Source organism: Globicephala melas, chromosome 5, assembly GCF_963455315.2.
Source record: "Globicephala melas chromosome 5, mGloMel1.2, whole genome shotgun sequence".
Lineage (NCBI taxonomy): Eukaryota > Metazoa > Chordata > Mammalia > Artiodactyla > Delphinidae > Globicephala > Globicephala melas.
The window spans coordinates 119,275,725-119,293,768 of record NC_083318.1 but is presented as its reverse complement, the minus strand read 5'-3'; the positions used below and the strand labels follow the sequence as shown (position 1 = coordinate 119,293,768).

At 43.9% G+C, this 18,044-nt stretch overlaps 1 pseudogene; it reads right to left on the bottom strand.

Moving 5' to 3' along the window:
* Positions 1–360: 360 nt before the first annotated feature.
* LOC115846429 (transmembrane 9 superfamily member 1-like) lies at positions 361–16,066 on the bottom strand (annotated as a pseudogene).
* Between the last annotated feature and the right edge of the window lie 1,978 nt (positions 16,067–18,044).

Sequence of the window (18,044 nt, the reverse complement as noted above, 5' to 3'; positions counted from 1 at the left end):
ATAGTAACCTCTATCAACAATGCGGTATGGGGCTTCCCTCATAGCTGGGTTTTGGTGTTAGTGTAGAAGTCCCTCCTCAGGGAGGCCTTCCTGGCCACCCAGTCAAAAGGAGCTACCTGGGCGCACCTCTCCGGTTTAATTCTTCCTCTGTTTCATTTTCATCATAGCACTTGCGACATGTTGTTGTTTATTTGTATTATTCTGTTACCTCGTGTCAGTCACCCCACAGACCTTGTTTGTTCAGTCAGAATTTCCGCTGGAATACCTAGAACAGTGACCAGCTGGTTGTAACACTCAGTATATAGTTGCTGGATGATTTAATTAATTAAGTAAATTATCTTTGTCAAGTGAATGAACAGTTCAATCACTTCCCACCACCTTCTCCGAGGGCTGGAGTTTTCCTAAAGAGGAAGAAGGAGTCATATCACTTTATTTCTAACCCTCTCTGCCAGTTAGAAAACGGATGATACAAACATCAAAACCGTTTATCTCTTAGGCTCTCCCACATGTGGCCAGACTCATAGCTTTCCAACCCAGATTGAGACATTAAAAAAAAAAAAGGGCTGATTAGGTTTCAAAAGAGAACCCTTGGAGGCTTTCAGTCAGATACATGAGGCTGGACAGGCAGTCCCCACTCTACAAAGAGGTGGTGTTCACCACGTTTCTCTGTGTATGTTGTTTGTTTCCAACACAGAATGCATTTTTTTACTGGAAACAATGTTCCCAGACTAGCCCACAAAAGCCTATTTAACCTACCATGCTCAGTAGGAAAAAAAAAAAAACAAACCTTGGAAATCTAGGAAACAAAACTGGGAAAATGAATAAGAAATACAATTGAAATGTTTACCTTGAATACTAATGCTTGAGGAAAAGCAGCTCCCAACAAAGGAGGAGGGGGCAGTAGGGTGAAGGGTGTGGACGATTCAGAGGGATGCCCAGCTGTCATGGCCATGCCTCACTCCTGCATCTGATGGACCGAGGCCGTTGACAAAAGCCACATCTCCTAGGCGCGGGCATGTCTGAGCCTGTCTGAGGGAGCAGATCTGTGTGCCAACAGAGGGCAGGCAGGGCTGACACCAACTCTTCACACGCTTAATTCTAGAGGCTAGAATCAACATGTGAGAATTCTTCCATAAGGTCAGGCTCCAAGTATGTCATACTGGTGACCCATGAGCTTTCTCAGGAAATTTCTGCTTGAGTTACCTACGTATAAACATGACAACACAGCTTAAAAAAGAATAGGTTCCGTTTTGGTTTCATCATTGAAAATCATCATTTCATCATTGAAAATACCACAAGGTAATTTCAGTCATGTTTTCCCTGTATCTGATCTTTGTGCTGCCACTTTGAGGTCAAAGCTTTTATTGCTTAGAAGTTAAGCTTCAGAAAGCAGGGGAGCTCCTTTGATGGGAGCTTCTAAAATTTCTTGTATTATATTGCATAAGAAAGTGTTCCGTTTGGGAAAGACCCATTATCCTGAAACAACTCCCATCAACCCTAATTCTGGAAGTTTGTACAGAGCATCTCTAAGATAAAAACTTCACTCTCTGAAGTGGCTCAGTTTCGTCAACTGTAAAATAAAAACAGTCATACTTGTTATATCACTGTTTTTGTCACCTCTGTTACAAAGACGTAGACTCAATCATTGTTCAGCTTATATTAATAGAAGCAGGGTCTTATCCCCGCTTATTTGATTTAAATCTCAGATGACTTAACTTAAAACCATTTTACATTTTACTTACTGTGCTTTGGTATTTACCTACTCATAGGTATCTGGCCTGCAATTTTAAACAAAATAATGACACTAGGCCATAAATATTGGCATCAGTCGTTGAGGAACTGCTTAGGTTTACTTTTCTAGGTTTAGTTCTTCCACGGAGGCTACTCTAGGGTCAGCAGCAGTAAGGCTTTGGGGTCAGATAGCCCGAGATCAAGTTCACATCCCATTCCTTTTTAGAACTGTCTAATCTTCAGCAAATTTCTTAATCTTACTTGGTCACACCCGCCTTTTTTAAAAAAATGGAGAGGACAATAAAATAAAAGTCGGGATGATAAATAAACCCATTTCATGGTTATCGAGAGGATTAAATGAGACCATGCATGTAAAACCAAGCAATAGGTGGTGGCCATTATTGTTGTTGTTATTATTATTATTATTTTAAAGTCTAGGTTGGTAATTGTATTCGTTTCCTAGGGTTTCTGTAACAAAGTACCATAAACTGAGTGGCTTAAAACGATAGAAATGTATTGTCTCACAATTCTAGAGGCTAAGTCCAAAATCAGGGTGTCAGCAGGGCCCACGCTCCCTCCCCCACGCTCCCTACTGAAACCAGTAGGGGAATCCTTTGTCTTTTCCCAGCTTCTCGTGTTTGCCAGCAATCCTTGGCTTACAGGTGTATCACTCCAGGCACATGGCATTTTCTCCATGTGTGTCTTTACATGGTCTTCCCGGAGTGCATGTCTATCTCTGTGTATTATTTTCCTCCTTTTATAAGGACCCAGCCACACTGGATTATGACCCACACTCATGACCTCATTTTAACTTGACTTCTGCAAAGATCCTGTTTCCAAATGATGTCACATTCTAAGGTCCCGGAATTCAGACTCCAGCATATCTTTTTTTTTTTTTTTTTTTTTTGTGGGGTGGTGGTTGGAGACACAATTCAACTCATAACAGTAATAGAAGTTTTTTTAAAAAGCCTCCAGGGACTTCCGTGGTGGCCCAGCGGTTAAGACTCCGCGCTCCCAATGCAGGGGGCCTGGGTTTGATTCCTGGTCAGGGAACTGGATCCCGCATGCCACAAATAAGACTCTGTGCAGCCAGATATATTAAAAAAAAAAAAATTCTCTAAAGTAAGAACTAGCATCTCACGTTTTGCTGTCTAAAATCTCTTCCCCACCAGATGTTATTATCACTGAAATTTTGCTCATCAATGATATTTAGATACAAAACATAAACTCTTAAGTTGGCTGTGTTTGTCAATAAACTTGAAAGCAAGGAATTTGCCTTGTTTAAAGGAGTCACCCTTTCCAGCAGGATTCTGTCAAGTACATGTTACCAGTGCCCTATCCACTCCCTTCCATCCAGACAGATAAGAGCCAAACCCCATTCTCTTCTGGGTGGCAGCCAAGCCCCTCCCTGGGTCTTGATTTCAAATGGTCATTCAAATCCATCCTCATCGTCTCTGTTCTGCAACAGAAACCAGTGTCCCTGCTTTCTGTGACATTTGGGATGTACTTGGCAATACCAGCTATGTGGTGATGCTATCAAGTTGCCCTTAGTGGGGTAAGGGAAACTATCATAAGTCCTTAGAGTTGGAAGGTATCTTAGATAGCATCTCATTCAGTGGTTCCCAAATCTGGCCGTGGGTAGGGATCACTCAGGGAAATTTTAAAATATAGCAATTCCTAGGCTTCATCTGAGAGATATTCACTCAGAGTGGCAGGGGAGAGCTGGACCTTAAAAACGCTCTCCAGAAAAACAAAAACAAACAAACAAACAGCTCTCCAGATGAGGCCCAGAGAGGCTGACTGACGCTGCATGCTTGCTCAGTATTTAGTAGTTGACTGACTCCTAGTTAAGGGCTGGCTCCATGCTCCAACTTTCTTCTCCGATGGTGCCAGGGCTTTAACCCTGGTGAGGTTTGCAAGGTAAGCATGAAGACTCTCACTGCTGCTTGTTCCAGAGAGCCTTTCCAGGGCACAGCAGGTGTCGGAGGCGTTTGTGATTTATTCGTCGTGTAGCTTTGCAGTGGGCTGTGCAGGTTGATACGTCTCCTTCTAAGGGTTCTGTCTTTTATGTTCTTTGTTCTGACATAATTTTTTATATCACTGAGCCATGCTTCCACGTTTTAAAATATGAATGTAGTTCTTTTTTTTTTAAAGGAGAACTAAAAGGATAGTTATAAAGAGCTGTCAACACCTTTCCATCAGAAACCACCCATGAGAGGTAGAGAGGTCGAAGAGAGCGGGGGCAGGGCAGAAAGAAAAAACGGCAGGAAATCAGGTTCCCACAGAGGTGAGAGTTTGGGATATAGAAGAGGAGGGAGGGGAGTATGATGCAGCTGCACATGTTAGGACACTGTCTGGCTCTCGGTGCCGCTTGGAATGAGTCAGCCGTCTCAGTTAAGCTGAATGTAGAGGAAAGTTAGGAACACAGGTGTTGGAGTCAAGCAGACCTGGCTTCACATTCAAGCTCTCTCACCAATTAGCCACATACTAATGTCTCTGAGCCTCAGTTTTCTCATCTGTAACATGGGGGTAGTAGCACCTCATAGGATGGGGGTGAGACTTGGGGTGTCTGATACCTGGTAGACAGTATACGAATGGCGGTGCTATGATCATGGAAGAGTTATGTTTGGGGGACTTGTGGGGACATTTTTCTGTCTTGCTTGAGGCCTTCTGCGTATATCCTTCCAAGAGAGAGCATACCACTTTAGCAAACCATGTGGTATGAATTGAACATGGCCCGACTTTGTTATCAGAGGGAGGAGGCCCTGTCTCTGGCCATCTGTCCCCCTTTCTGGTCTCTTGTTGCTGTATCTGAACTAGCAACCTTTTACTTTGCAAAAATGTGTCAATGCAGGAGAAGCAAGTTATGTTGGGAGAGGAGATCGAGGGGGAGGCCTCGAGTAGAAAAGTGTAGCTGGCTTTGGAGAGGACCTGAGGTGAGGCCAGAGAGGGTAAGCCCCAGACACTAGGGTGTTGGGCAGACATGAGGTTGGGGACACAACATCTACAAAGAAAGTAAGACAAAATGTAGGAGCAGAGAAAGCGGGGCCGACAAAGACAAGACAGGCTTCTGAACCTTAGAACTCCACCTAGGCCTACCTTGCTGGGTGAACTTCATTTTTTTTTTTTTGCGGTACGCGGGCCTCTCACTGTTGTGGCCTCTCCCGTTGCGGAGCACAGGCTCCGGATGCGCAGGCTCAGCGGCCATGGCTCACGGGCCCAGCCGCTCAGCGGCATGTGGGATCTTCCCGGACCAGGACACGAACCTGCGTCCCCTGCAGCGGCAGGCGGACTCTCAACCACTGCGCCACCAGGGAAGCCCTGGACTTCATTTTAAGCTTTGAATTCCTTTCTGGATGATGACTCGTCCACCTGAGCACTTCTCCCCAAGTCCCAAGTTTTTCATCTCTAAGATGGACAAAACCCAAGGCCTCCCTCATACATTGATTAGAACACGTGAGGCGAGATCAGAACAGCTATCAAATTCTTGATTGTATTCCTTGAGGGATACATTAAGAGACCCTCCTACACTGTTGGTAGTAATGTAAATTGGTGCAGCCACTATGGAAAACAGTGTGGAGGTTCCTTAGAAAACTAAAAATAGGGCTTCCCTGGTGTCACAGTGGTTCAGAATCCACCTGCCAATGCAGAGGACACGGGTTCGATCCCTGGTCCGGGAAGATCCCACATGTCGCGGAGCAGCTAAGCCCATGTGCCACAACTACTGAGCCTGTGTTCTAGAGCCCGCGAGCCACAGCTGCTGAAGCCCACATGTCACAACGACTGAAGCCCGCGCACCTAGAGCCCATGCTCCGCAGCAAGAGAAACTACTGCAATGAGAAGCCCGCGCACTGCAATGAAGAGTAGCCCCCCGCTTGCTGCAGAGAAAACCTGCACACAGCAATGAAGACCCAACATAGCCAAAAATAAATAAAATAAACAAATTTATTTTAAAAAAACAACTAAAAATAGAATTGCCATATGATCCAGCAATCCCACTCTTGGGTATATATCCAGAGAAAACTCTAATGTGAAAAGAAACATGCACCCCAATGTTCATAGCAGTACTATGTACAATAGCCAAGACACAGAAGCAACCTAAGTGTCCATCGACAGATGAATGGATAAAGAAGATATGGTGTATATATAATGGAATACTACTCAGCCATAAAAAAGAAGGAAAAATGCCATTTGCAGCAACATGGATGGACCTAGAGATTATCATACTAAGTGAAGTTAAGTCGGACAGAGACAAACACCGTATCATATCACTTATATGTGGAATCTAAAATATGACACAGATTAATTTATTTATAAAACAGAAACAGATTCAGAGACATAGAGAACAAACTTATGGTTACCAAAGGGGAAAGGGGGTGGAGGAAGGATACATTAGGAGTTTGGGGTTAGCAGATACAAACTACTATATATAAAATAGATAAACAACAAGGACCTACTGTATAGCACAGGGAATTATATTCAGTATCTTATAATAAACCATAATGGAAAAGAATATGAAAAAGAATATATATATATAATATATCTGAATCACTTTGCTGTACCTCCAAAATTAACAACACTGTACATCAACTACACTTCAATTTAAAAAAAAGAGATCCTTGAGGGATCCAAAGCCCTCTCCCCTAGGGCTTTGGAAGGGGCAGTCTCTAGCCCTTGAAAGGACTCAGGCAGGTCTGTGGGAGCCAAAATGCATCAACCCTATTTCTAAACTTTCACGCTCTTTGACTGTGGCTGAATTGGTTGGGTTGTATTAACACAGGGGTAAATGCTGAATTCTGCGTGAGTCCGCTCTTCATGCCTCAAAGACAATGCCCAGATGTTATTTTTATCCCAGATCTATTCTTGGCTTCTGAAGGTTTCTAAGCCCTTTGATATAGTGATTATCACTCAATCACTTAATACCTTAACAACAAAGTTTCTAGACAAAACAGCTATCCAGGTCATATCTTCTCTCTGAGCCTCGGTTTAATACGTAAAAGAAGGTCCTCTGAACAACAACTAAGGCTCCTTATTGTGATAAAGTCCTACATCTCGAGAAGCAATGGCCCCAGGCAGTCCTCGGTGGGGATAATGCAGGGCACGTGGCTGACTGTACCAAGCAGGCGAAAGTAGGATAAAATGTGTGTCGAGCGTTCTCTCAAAGGGGAAGAATTAAGCCATTCACTCTTCTTTTACCTTTTGTTTAATAAACATGTGTTGAGCAGTCAGAATGCATAAAGGGGGACTTCCCTGGTGGTGCAGTGGTTAAGAATCCGCCTGCCAATGCAGGGGACATGGGTTCAAGCCCTGGTCCAGGAAAATCCCACATGCCGCGGAGCAACTAACCCCAGGCGCCACAACTACTGAGCCTGCGCTCTAGAGCCCGTGAGCCAGAACTACTGAAGCCCGTGCGCCTCAACAAGAGAAGCCACCGCAATGAGAAGCCCGCGCACCGCAACAAAGAGTAGCCCCTGCTCCCCGCAACTAGAGGACGTCCGCGCGCAGCAACGAAGACCCAACACAGACAACAATAAATAAATAAATAAATATTTATTTATTTTTTAAAAAAAGAATGCATAAAGAAAGAGTGCAGAAAAGACAGGTTCTGAGGAAGCTCCCGATGGAAGGAGGTGGGGCGGAGCACAGACCTCTTAGAAGGGCTTGGGCTGGGGGAGAGATTGTCCAGGCAGTGACATGGGATGTAATCTTTACCCTCTGATTTAGAAAAACCCACCTAGTTTCTCTATAGGTACCTTTCATTTGTGAGGCAGTTAACCCTATTTTGGGTTCTAAACATTTGATCAGGGTGGCCATGGGGTAAGAGAGAATCATGAAAATTACCCTCCACAAACATCATCTGATATCACTTAAATGTGGAATCTAAAATAATGATACAGATGAACTTACAAAACAGAAATAGACTCACAGACATAGAAAACAAACTTATGGTTACCAAAGGGGAAAGGGTGGGGAGGGATAAATTAGGAGTTTGGTATTAGCAGATACAAACTACTATATGCATAAAATCGATAAACAACAAGGACCTACTGTATAGCACAGTGAACTATATTCAATATCTTGTAGTGGAAAAGAATCTGAAAAAGAATATATATATAAATTATAAATATATATATTATAAAAATATTATAAAGAATATTATATATATATATATCTGAATCCCTTTGCTGTACACCTGAAACTAACACAACATTGTAAATCAACTATACTTCAATTAAGAAAAGGCACCTTCGCAACCGGTGCTCGGTCGTTTGCGGGTCAGCACAGCCTCGAACTGGCAGATCCAGGATGAGGAAGCAGGTTCCATGATGTGTTCTAAGTTCCTAAATTGGCCCACCAGGGAAAGGGCTGTCCTCACCGGAGAAGAGACTGGTGGTGAGAATGATGTTCCACACCCAACACTGGCCTCTGATCTGCCAGTAGAAGTGGCTGGACATGTAGCTAGAGATGCAGCAAGTCAGGGCATACAAGATGGCTGCTGAGTTAATGGCCCCAGGATGGTGCACACTGAACATGCCCAGCAGTGCCATGACAATAATGCCTGCAGGGTGGTAGTGGAAAGCCTGTGTCAGGTTTCACCCAACCCTCTTCTGGCAATTTCAGAGGAATCAGCTAGCCCGCTTTCTCCCAGACCCAGGGCTTCCATCCAAACAATATCCCCCAGTTCTGTTGTCTAGAAAACCCACAATAGAATAACAATAGAATATACACATCCTTGCTAGAGCCATCCACCCCTTAGGTCTGCCCCTCACCTTGGACAGAAGAGAAGATCTGCAGATCTTTTTCTGAACAAACCACCTACTTAGTTCTACCCCTTGAGAGAAATCCCTGATTAATTTTTTATCACCTCACCAGTGCCAAGGGCCAGGAACTGGGCACCCACACCAAGCACAGCACAGAGCAGACCACGATATGGAGGGAAGTGGAAGACATCTGTATAGATCATTTCCTAGCCATTGTCACCTTGGTCAAAGTCATCACCAGAACCTCCAGAGGTTGGCTCTTCATCCAAGTTGTACTGAGCCAGGTCTTTTCGAAGCACACGCATGAGAATGACAGCCACGAAACCCACCAGTAAAAGCACAAGCACCATGGGATTGATGATGGACTACCATTGGATTTCCAGTGTTTGGGGAAAGAAACCGCCATCGTCGCCACGCACCTGTCACTCCAATGCTCACCTGACGTCTCAGACCAGCGCACGCTGTAGGTGTGGGTGAGGCCTAGGAACTTATGAGGTCGTAACCCATCTAAACTGGGGGGCTTGACGTCCCACCCTGAGACTCTGGCACATATAATCCAGTCTCTGTGGAATTCTAGGTGGAAGTCTAAATGGGTCCAGAGTCCTGCCTTGTGGCTGTGAGGCAGGAAGCCACTCTCCTCCACGTAGCCCACAAAGCCACAGATTGGCAAGTTGTCCACCACAAATTCAAAATAGTATAGTTCCTTCATGGCCTGGCGCAGCCGTTCCACCTACAAAGAGCAAGCCAGGAGTCAGACAAGGCTTCCCCAGGCATTGGATTAGAGCAGGGTTTCACCCTCAGCACTAATGAAATTTTGGGCTGCATAATTCTTTGTTGTGAGGCTGTCCTATGCCTTGTACGATGCGCCATCCCTGGCTTCTTACTAGATGTCAGTAGCGTCCCCCAGTGGTGACAATCAAAAATATCTCCAGACATATCTCCAAATATCTCTGAGAGACAAAAGCCCCTGTTGAGGGACTGTCCCGGTGATCCAGTGGCTAAGACCCCTTGCTCCCAATGCACGGGGCCCACGTTCGATCCCTGGTCAGGGAACTAGATCCTGCATTCCACAATTTAAGATACTGCAAGCCGCAACTAAGACCCGGTGCAGCCAAATAAATAAATAAATATTTTTAAAAAAGAAAAAGCCCCCTGTTGAGAACCACTGGTTAGACCCTAGTATGTTGAGATTCTCTGAAATGAGCAAGTATGACTTGACAGGATGAAGGCCTAGAAGAAGAGGGATAAGGTGTAGGAAGTTCTGGAGTAGACTAAGGAAAAGTGCCCTAAGATAGAAATTGCTGAAGAAAAAAGCATGACAGGGAAAATTAGGTAGAGTGTACAGGAGCCAGTTAAAAAAGCCGAGAGGTGGGAATGGAAGAAAATGACTACGTAGGAGTGATAGTTGGGACCTTATTACCGACAGAGAAGCTTCGAGTCAGGAGCCCTGGGTTCCGATATCAACTCTGCAATCCACTATCCATGTAATCTTGAAGTTACTTCTGAGCAAGTGTGTTTCTTCATCAACCAAATGCAAATACTACTACCTGCTCTGCCTGCCACATGAGGCTGTAGTTAGAATCAAATCAGATCATTTCCCATAAAGGTGCTTTGAAAACCAAAAAATAAAAGAGACACCCTACACCTCTCCCCACCCTCCCAATCAGAGGGACAAGCCAAGGGCTGGAGTGGCCCCGTCTGCCTTCTTGCGGTGTCAGTGCTGGGTTAGAAGCTCAGGTTATTCATGTGCATGAGCTAGGGAGTCTTTACAATCCTAGCTTTTCCCCAATCTCTCCCTGAGTTTGGGAGGACGTGGGTGAGACTGGCCTGAGGTACCTTAGGGCCATCTCGGCCTGTGGCTCTTTTCTCTTAAAAACTTCTTTTCTGGAGGTTGAAATGAATCTCCCCATCAATCTGTGATGGGGGGAGGAGGGATTATTATCGCTCATATTTCACAGACAGGAATAGTAAAGAATTAAAAGCTTAAGTAATGTTCCCAAGGTCAGGTGGTGAATTAGTAACCGAGACAGGGAAAGGATTCAGGTTTCTGGTCCTTTCAGTTTTGTTGCCTCAGCATTAGATCTTGCTGTCTCTTTAAATCTCACATGTAGTTAGGAGTAGGGTCTGTAGCTGTGTATTAGTTCCATCTTAACTTTGCTCATTAAAAAAAAAAAAGTGGGGCAACCCTTCCTTTCCTAAACTTCTACTGCAAATCTGCTTTGTGACTTTATTGGGCAAGACCTAAAAGATGGTCGTATTTTCCCCCAGCACAGCTGAATATCCTTGTTCTTTTGGCTATTGGTATTCTGCAGCAGCTGTCTGACGGAGATGGAGAGCTCCGACAAGGATGGGCCGGAACTCCAGCTGCTGGTAAGCAAGTGTTCACTATTTATAGCGAGAGGGGGGCTGCAAAAGAGTGGAATTTTTTCCTTCTGAGTCGTTTTGATGCAACCAACAGGAAGTGGGCTCTGATAGATGCTAAATTTGATGACTTGAATGAGGTCTATTACAGCACTTCTCAAACTTGTCTGTGCATCAGAATCACCCAGAGGGGAGGGGCTTGTTGAAACACAGACTCCTGGGTACCACCCCCAGAGTTTGTGAATCAGTAGATCTGGGATGGGGCTTGAGAAAGTGCATTTCTAACAAGTTTTTGGATAATGCTGATGCTGCGGGTTGGAGAACCACTGCTTTATTGTAGTGGGTGGAGTGTCCGGGCAAGGGCCATTGTACATGGTAACAGATTGAACCCAAGAAAGGCACTGACATGCACCAAAAGACTCTTTCTGGTGATCTTACTGTCCTTGTCCAATCAAAATCAGTCACTTCTGAGCCGGCATTTCCAGGGCAAAGGTATTATTTTATAAATAAAGAAAATGGCATAAGATTTAAAGGATAGGGTCCATAAGAAATATGTGTGTATATTATTTAATAAAAATTATTCCCTCCCCCCCACCCCTTTCTCCAGTGAAAAAAGTGTGACTTGTTAGGTCATTTTATCACATCGTAATGTTTGGAGTCAAGACTGGCAGATTTCACCTCCACTTTCAACTCCAGCCAGAGACACACACCGGCCTTGCCAGCTGAGGTATCCACCTTTGATCGATGGCCAGGAAAAAGCAAGCAGACAAGTCCTGGGAGAACATGGCTGATCTGCTAAGTAGACCAAGACTTTGGCTTTGCCCTCTCAATTTCTGGTATGAGATGGGCCTGTTTAAGTTCCTGCTTCTTTTTGAATGAATTTTGATATTTTATATTTTCCTCAAAAATGATCCATTTCACTCAGACTTTGAAAATAGGAATACATATTTGTACAAATGATTCTTTTACAAGAATTTTAATTTCTTACATACAAATATCAAGTCATTATCATTATTTTACACCTGAAACGAATATGATGTTATATGTCAAATACATCTCAATAAATAAAGTTAAAAAAAAGAGAATTATAGTTTCCTATATATGTGTGTTAATCCAGTTTCTAATTCCTAACTTTATTTGTATTTTTCCTCTTTTTCCTTGATTAGACTAACTTAGTGGATTATTTATTATTGTAGCTGTTTTCTCTTTTCTGTGATGAACCAGCTCTAGATTTCTTTATCAATATGAAGACCTGCAAAGGGTCTGAGATTTTATCCTATTTGCAAGCTAACAGGTTAGTTAGTCTGTTGGTAGAGCATGCAAGCCTCCCAGATCCAAGACAGCTAGAGTATCAGCATTTTTGCCACTTCCCACAGGTCCTTGCCATGGAGGCCGCGTGATGCTTTCTCACGTAGTAGGTTGGAGGAGAGGAATCTGAATCCTAAGCTTAGCAAACTCAACTCTTTCATAAGGAAAGTAAGAATGCCTGCCCTTGGCTCCAGGTAGGGGCACTCTCTTTAGCTTCCCAAGCTGTTTGCTACACAAACCTCCTTGAAAAGATAAGTCTAGGACAAAAGTAGTCAGTGTGTCTGCTCCTGAGATGTGCAGAAATGCAAGCCACCCATGGGAGCACTGTCTCCCAACAATCAATTCCACTGACTTTGTTTTCAACATCATCATATTCTGCTTTCATTTTAAATTCTGTTTTCCTTAGATTTTAAAAGTTATTCTTTTTTTAGTCTTCTTGAATAGTCGCTTCCTTCATATTCATTCTTAAGCTAAAAAGGTTTTAAGATTATGACTTTTCCTCTGAATAAATCTTTGACTACATCTCATAGATGTTAATAAGTAGTGTTCTCTTGATCATTATTTGCTAAATTATCTAGCTTTCCTTTCTTATTTAGGAGGTTCCAAGGGTTTGAACAAAATGAATCAATCATCTTTGGCTCTGCTACTCTCTCAGTTTACTCTGGAAGCTGTTGTCTTTTCCTCAAACTTTGTAGATTAAAGCCACAAAGCCCTTTTTAATAGGATCTGTGTGACTTGTGTGCTAAACAAGTTTACATTGCACTTTATTGCAGTTTAAGAGGAAATGGGATTTGGAAGATGAAGGTTCAAGCCTGACTCTGTCACTTCATACTGGTAACCTAATAAATGCCCATTTTGAGTCTCACTTTTGTCTGCAAATGTTGGATTGAATTATATTATCTCTCATGTCCTTTTCAATTTATGACTCTAAGAGATTTGGAATTAGTTTCAATTACACTCTGAATGATTTCTAGGCTGACTTGTTAGTGGAAGCAATACGGCGAAGTGGAAAGCTCTCTGGCCTTAGAAACTGGAAAAGCTGAGTTCAACCCTTGCCATGGGCAGCAATTGCTTGATTCCTCACATGTTTTCTTGTGTGATGCTTTCAGAGGAAAGAAAATCACATGGCCGTGGCAGCTCATTTCCTCCCCTTTTTGTAGCAAGAAGCCAGCTCAGTTGGTCAGAGTTAACTAAGGAAGAAAGAGCCTGGGACTTCCCTGGTGGCACGGTGGTTAACAATCTGCCTGCCAATGCAGGGGATATGGGTTTGAGCCCTGGTCCGGGAAGATCCCACATACCGTGGAGCAACTAAGCCTGTGAGCCACAACTACTGAGCCTGCGCTCTAGAGCCCGCGAGCTGCAACTACTGAGCCCGCGTGCCACAACTACTGAAGCCTGCATGCCTAGAGCCCGTGCTCCATAACAAGAGAAGCCACCACAGTGAGAAGCCCGCACACTGCCAGGAAGAGTAGCCCCTGCTCGCTGGAACTAGAGAAAGCCCGCGTGCAGCAACGAACACCGAACACAGACAAAAATAAATAAATAAAATAAATAAATTTTTTTTAAAAAGGGAGGAAGAGCCTGATGCTGGAGGCTGAGCCTGGGAGCTTCCCCGTTCTAACATGGCTGTCTGTTTCATGGCTCAGGAAGCTCCATTACTACAGAATTACCTAGATGTTCCCGTGCTTCTTTCTCTAAATGTGTGTGGAGCACTAAAGGCATGGAACACCTCTCCTGGGATCTTTCCATGATGTGTCTGCCTCCTATGCTGAGTCCCACACACCTCTCTGGGGCACGATGGGACCTCAGAGACCCACCAACACTTGTTACTTCTATGCTTTTAAGTTTCCCCCTGATATCCTATTTTTAATTAACACCATGTGTGCTGTTAATATGTGTGTTCCTGTCCTTTTCGTACAACCCATACTGTTTTGTTATTTTTAAAATAAATTTATTTATTTATTTTTGGCTGCGTTGGGTCTTCGCTGCTGCGTGGGCTTTCTCTAGTTGCGGCGAGCGAGGGTTACTCTTCCTTATGGCGCGCGGGCTTCTCATTGCGGTGGCTTTTCTTGTTGCGGAGCACGGGCTCTAGGCACACGGGCTCAGTAGTTGTGGCTCACGGGCTCTAGAGCTCAGGCTCAGTAGTTATGGCGCCCGGGGTTAGTTGCTCCGCGGCATGTGGGATCTTCCCGGACCAGGGCCCGAACCCGTGTCCCCTGCATTGGCAGGCGGATTCTTAACCACTGCACCACCAGAGAAGTACCCAACCCATACTGTTTGGTGAGCATCATACTAAGTGCTTTATACACAGCATTTCATTTAATCCCCATAACGAGCTTGACTGTCAGGTATATTATCCCCATTTTACAAACAGGAGAAACCTAGTGCTCAGAAAAGTTCAGCAATATGCTGGAAGAGGCAGAGCTAGAGTTTGAATCAAATTGTTTGGTTTTTAGGCCTGTGGTTTTAACTCTAAAAGGGCTCCATTCACATCCTAGACATCACAGGTAATTTTCCTGCAGCTGGCGCAAAAGGGTCTTATTTAAAAAAAAATCAGTATGTTAAGACAACTTTTTTAATAGATGAAGATAAAGTGTAAGGGATGCCTTTTCCAATGTGTCTGAAAGCACCGTGTGGATAAACAGTAGCTCTGATGTAACATGACTATGTCGTGAGAGGCAATTCATACATGGTGATGAAAATGTTTTTAGGGTTTGTTTTTTTTTTTAAGGAAAGGTTCAATTCAAGATGCATTCAGCACTCTTGAGAATGCAAAGCCCAGTCTCAGAGGGAGGAGGGAAGGAAGGGCAGGGCTGGCGGTGGTGTTTCAGGAAGCCCAATACCTTGACCTCTGAGGTCCTAAGTCCAGAACATTCAAGGTAACCGCAGCTTCTCATTCTTTCCCTGCTGCTCTGTTGACACGATTTCCCAGATCTCACAGGAAAATTATTGGGAGCTCTAGTGTCTTTGAGAGTTCCACAGCACCGCTGCTTAAAGAAAATAATTTGTTGTCCTACTGGTGACATGGTAGACTGTGACTAGGAACACCCGTATAACAAAGGCAGGTGGGGGAAATCTTCATTTTTAGGAAATTAACTTTATTATGTTTCGTGAGCTAAAAATGACCCTTTGGATCCATAGTGCTACAGACCCACATGGGTCTGTAGAGATTCCCTACCTTCCTAACAGGATTTTGCTACAAAATACTCTTTAATTCTTTTCCATAAGGCTCAAATGTCCTACTTTGACATGCTATTTTCAGTTTTTGTGAGCAAAATACTCTTCTGAGACTTGCCAGCACTCACATTAACTCATTCCTTTCTTTTCTCCTGGCTCAGCAAATAACAGATTCTCCGGGGTCCGAGCAGGGCCTAGTCTTCTAGATTCCCCCTTGACTCGCCTGTCATCTGGTTTAAGCAGATTCTCACTTCAGGGGAGCCAGCAGTCCTCCAAGTGTCCCCAGAGGACTTGTGATAGCAAATATGTGTATATACTCTCAACACCCAGATATGTATAAGGATGCATCCTCGCTGGGCGATGTGCTAAAACAGTGAGGTGAATGGCCTCACTGGGCTTGTGAAGTAAAGCACAAGACTTTGCTGGTATACCTAAACGCAGATGCACGGAGAGCCACACAGAAACACATGCACGTCCATACAGAAATAGATACATTACCCAGAGACAGCAGATGGAGGCTCGGAGGACTTCCTATAAGAGGTATATGTCAGGGAGGAAGAAATTTTCCTCTACGCTTCTAGGTTCCTTTGGCTGGTCTAAGAATTAATTTGACACGAGATGGAAGAACAGGAGAAAATCAAACAAAAGTTTAATAACATGCATACAAGGGAGAGACCCAGAAGTGAGTAACTCGCCAAAACGACCGAAACCCTCACCTTAAAGACCATCCTCAGTTAAAGACAGAAGAGGATGTTGGGAGTGGTGGTTCAGGATCTCAAAGGGGGAGGAAGGAAATTGACATGGAGATGGAAAAGCAAATGTTTGGTGAACAAATGTTTGCTGGGCCATGCAGAGATAACAAGACATGGAGAGGAATTTTAACAAACAGACCTTGCCAGGTTCCTCCCTGTCTGCACACCTAGTTCATACAATATTTACCTATGGTGAAGGCTCCCTTCCAGGAACTGGTCCTCTATCTCCATCCTTTAGGCAGTTAAGGGGAAGATCAAAGGTTCTTCCTGAGTCTTTTGGGCCTTGATTGTGTTCAGCTCAAAATAATGCCAAAGAGAAATTTTTGGGGTGGTGAATTTTGCTCCCCTACACCAACAAATACCTTCAATAGACTTTTTTTTTTTTTTTTTTTTTTTTGCGGTACGCGGGCCTCTCACTGCTGTGGCCTCTCCCGTTGTGGAGCACAGGCTCCGGTCACGCAGGCTCAGGGGCCATGGCTCACTGGCCCAGCCGCTCCGCGGCATGTGGGATCTTCCCGGACCAGGGCACAAACCCGTGTCCCCTGCATCGGCAGGCGGACTCTCAACCACTGCGCAACCAGGGAAGCCCCTTCAGTAGACTTTTGATTTCAAAGGATGCCAGGAACTGGGAGGCAGGTAAAATTGGCACAAACTCAAGAAGACAGCTGCCTTGATGAGAATAGGTTCACAGACAGCTCAAAGCAAAAAAATAGGGCCCTGGAATTTCATGAAGGTCTAGTTCCTAGCTTGGAATCTAGGAAAAGGAATAATTCTAACAATGTGACTTGCAGTGATTCTTCAGCACCACCAAGAGAGGGGAGAATTTGATCCACACAGGGGTGTGCCTAGTAGGAAAGTGGTTTTATGTAAGTTGTATGGGTGACTTGTGTGAATGTCCTTTAAACCTATGTAGTTTCCTTTTTACTGATCCCAGGTTCTTCTGTATTAGCCTTCTGATAATTACTTTGGCTCCCCGAGAGTTCTCTAACTACTGCTCAACTCAGCAGAATTGTAGTAATACCAAAGATAGTTTCCCTTGGAGTTTTTTTGGGTGCTTCCTAGAGAAATACTAAATCAGGTATGTCTCCCACTACAAAAATAAAAAGTATATCCTGGTGCATAAATTAGTCTCTTGAGAGTTGGGGTAATACAAATTCATTCACTAGAATTTGAGCTAAGAAAGTGGAGTTGATCTTTAACATCAGCCAATATAGCACTTCCTAAAAGAATTTACACTAACCCTTCAAGAAGCAACCTCATAGCTTTCATTCATCCATTCATTCATTCACTCACTCATTTGACAAATATTTATTTAGCGCTTTATATATGCCAGGCCACCTTCTAGACGGTAGGGATACATCAGAGAACAAAATACTCAAAACTCTCGTGGAGCTTATATTCTGGTGGAGTTAGTGCCTTGGGCTGTCCCTTTATGGAGCTTCACACAGCGTGTTGTTACTCATTTGTGTGATCATTTGATTCATTTTTTTCCTCTTCTGTAAGGTCCATGAGGACTGGGTCAATTTTGCTGAGCATTGAACATCTAGGACGCACACAGGGCCAACTCGTAAAAGACACTCAATAAATATTTGTTGAATGAGTAAATTAGTAAATTCTCAGAGTTTCACAGCTGGACTCTGGGCCTCAAGCAACCGTTCCTAAACCCTTAGAACTTTAAGGAGTATGCATGCTTGGTAATGGCTAATGGGCATTGCTCTCTTGGCAGGAAGTGACAGAGCCAGGATTCAAATCCAGTCTTTCTGACTCAAAAGCCGATGTTTTTATTCACTGTACCAGTGGTCTCAGACTGAGAAACCTATCCCGAAGGTATTCAGAGACATATCACAGGGAATGTAGGTGCAGGAGCTCTTAAGGGTATGGTTGATTTTATTTTCCAAAAATGGCTTAAACAGTATTTCCATCCACATCCTTTTCTGGAACCTTGCCACACACC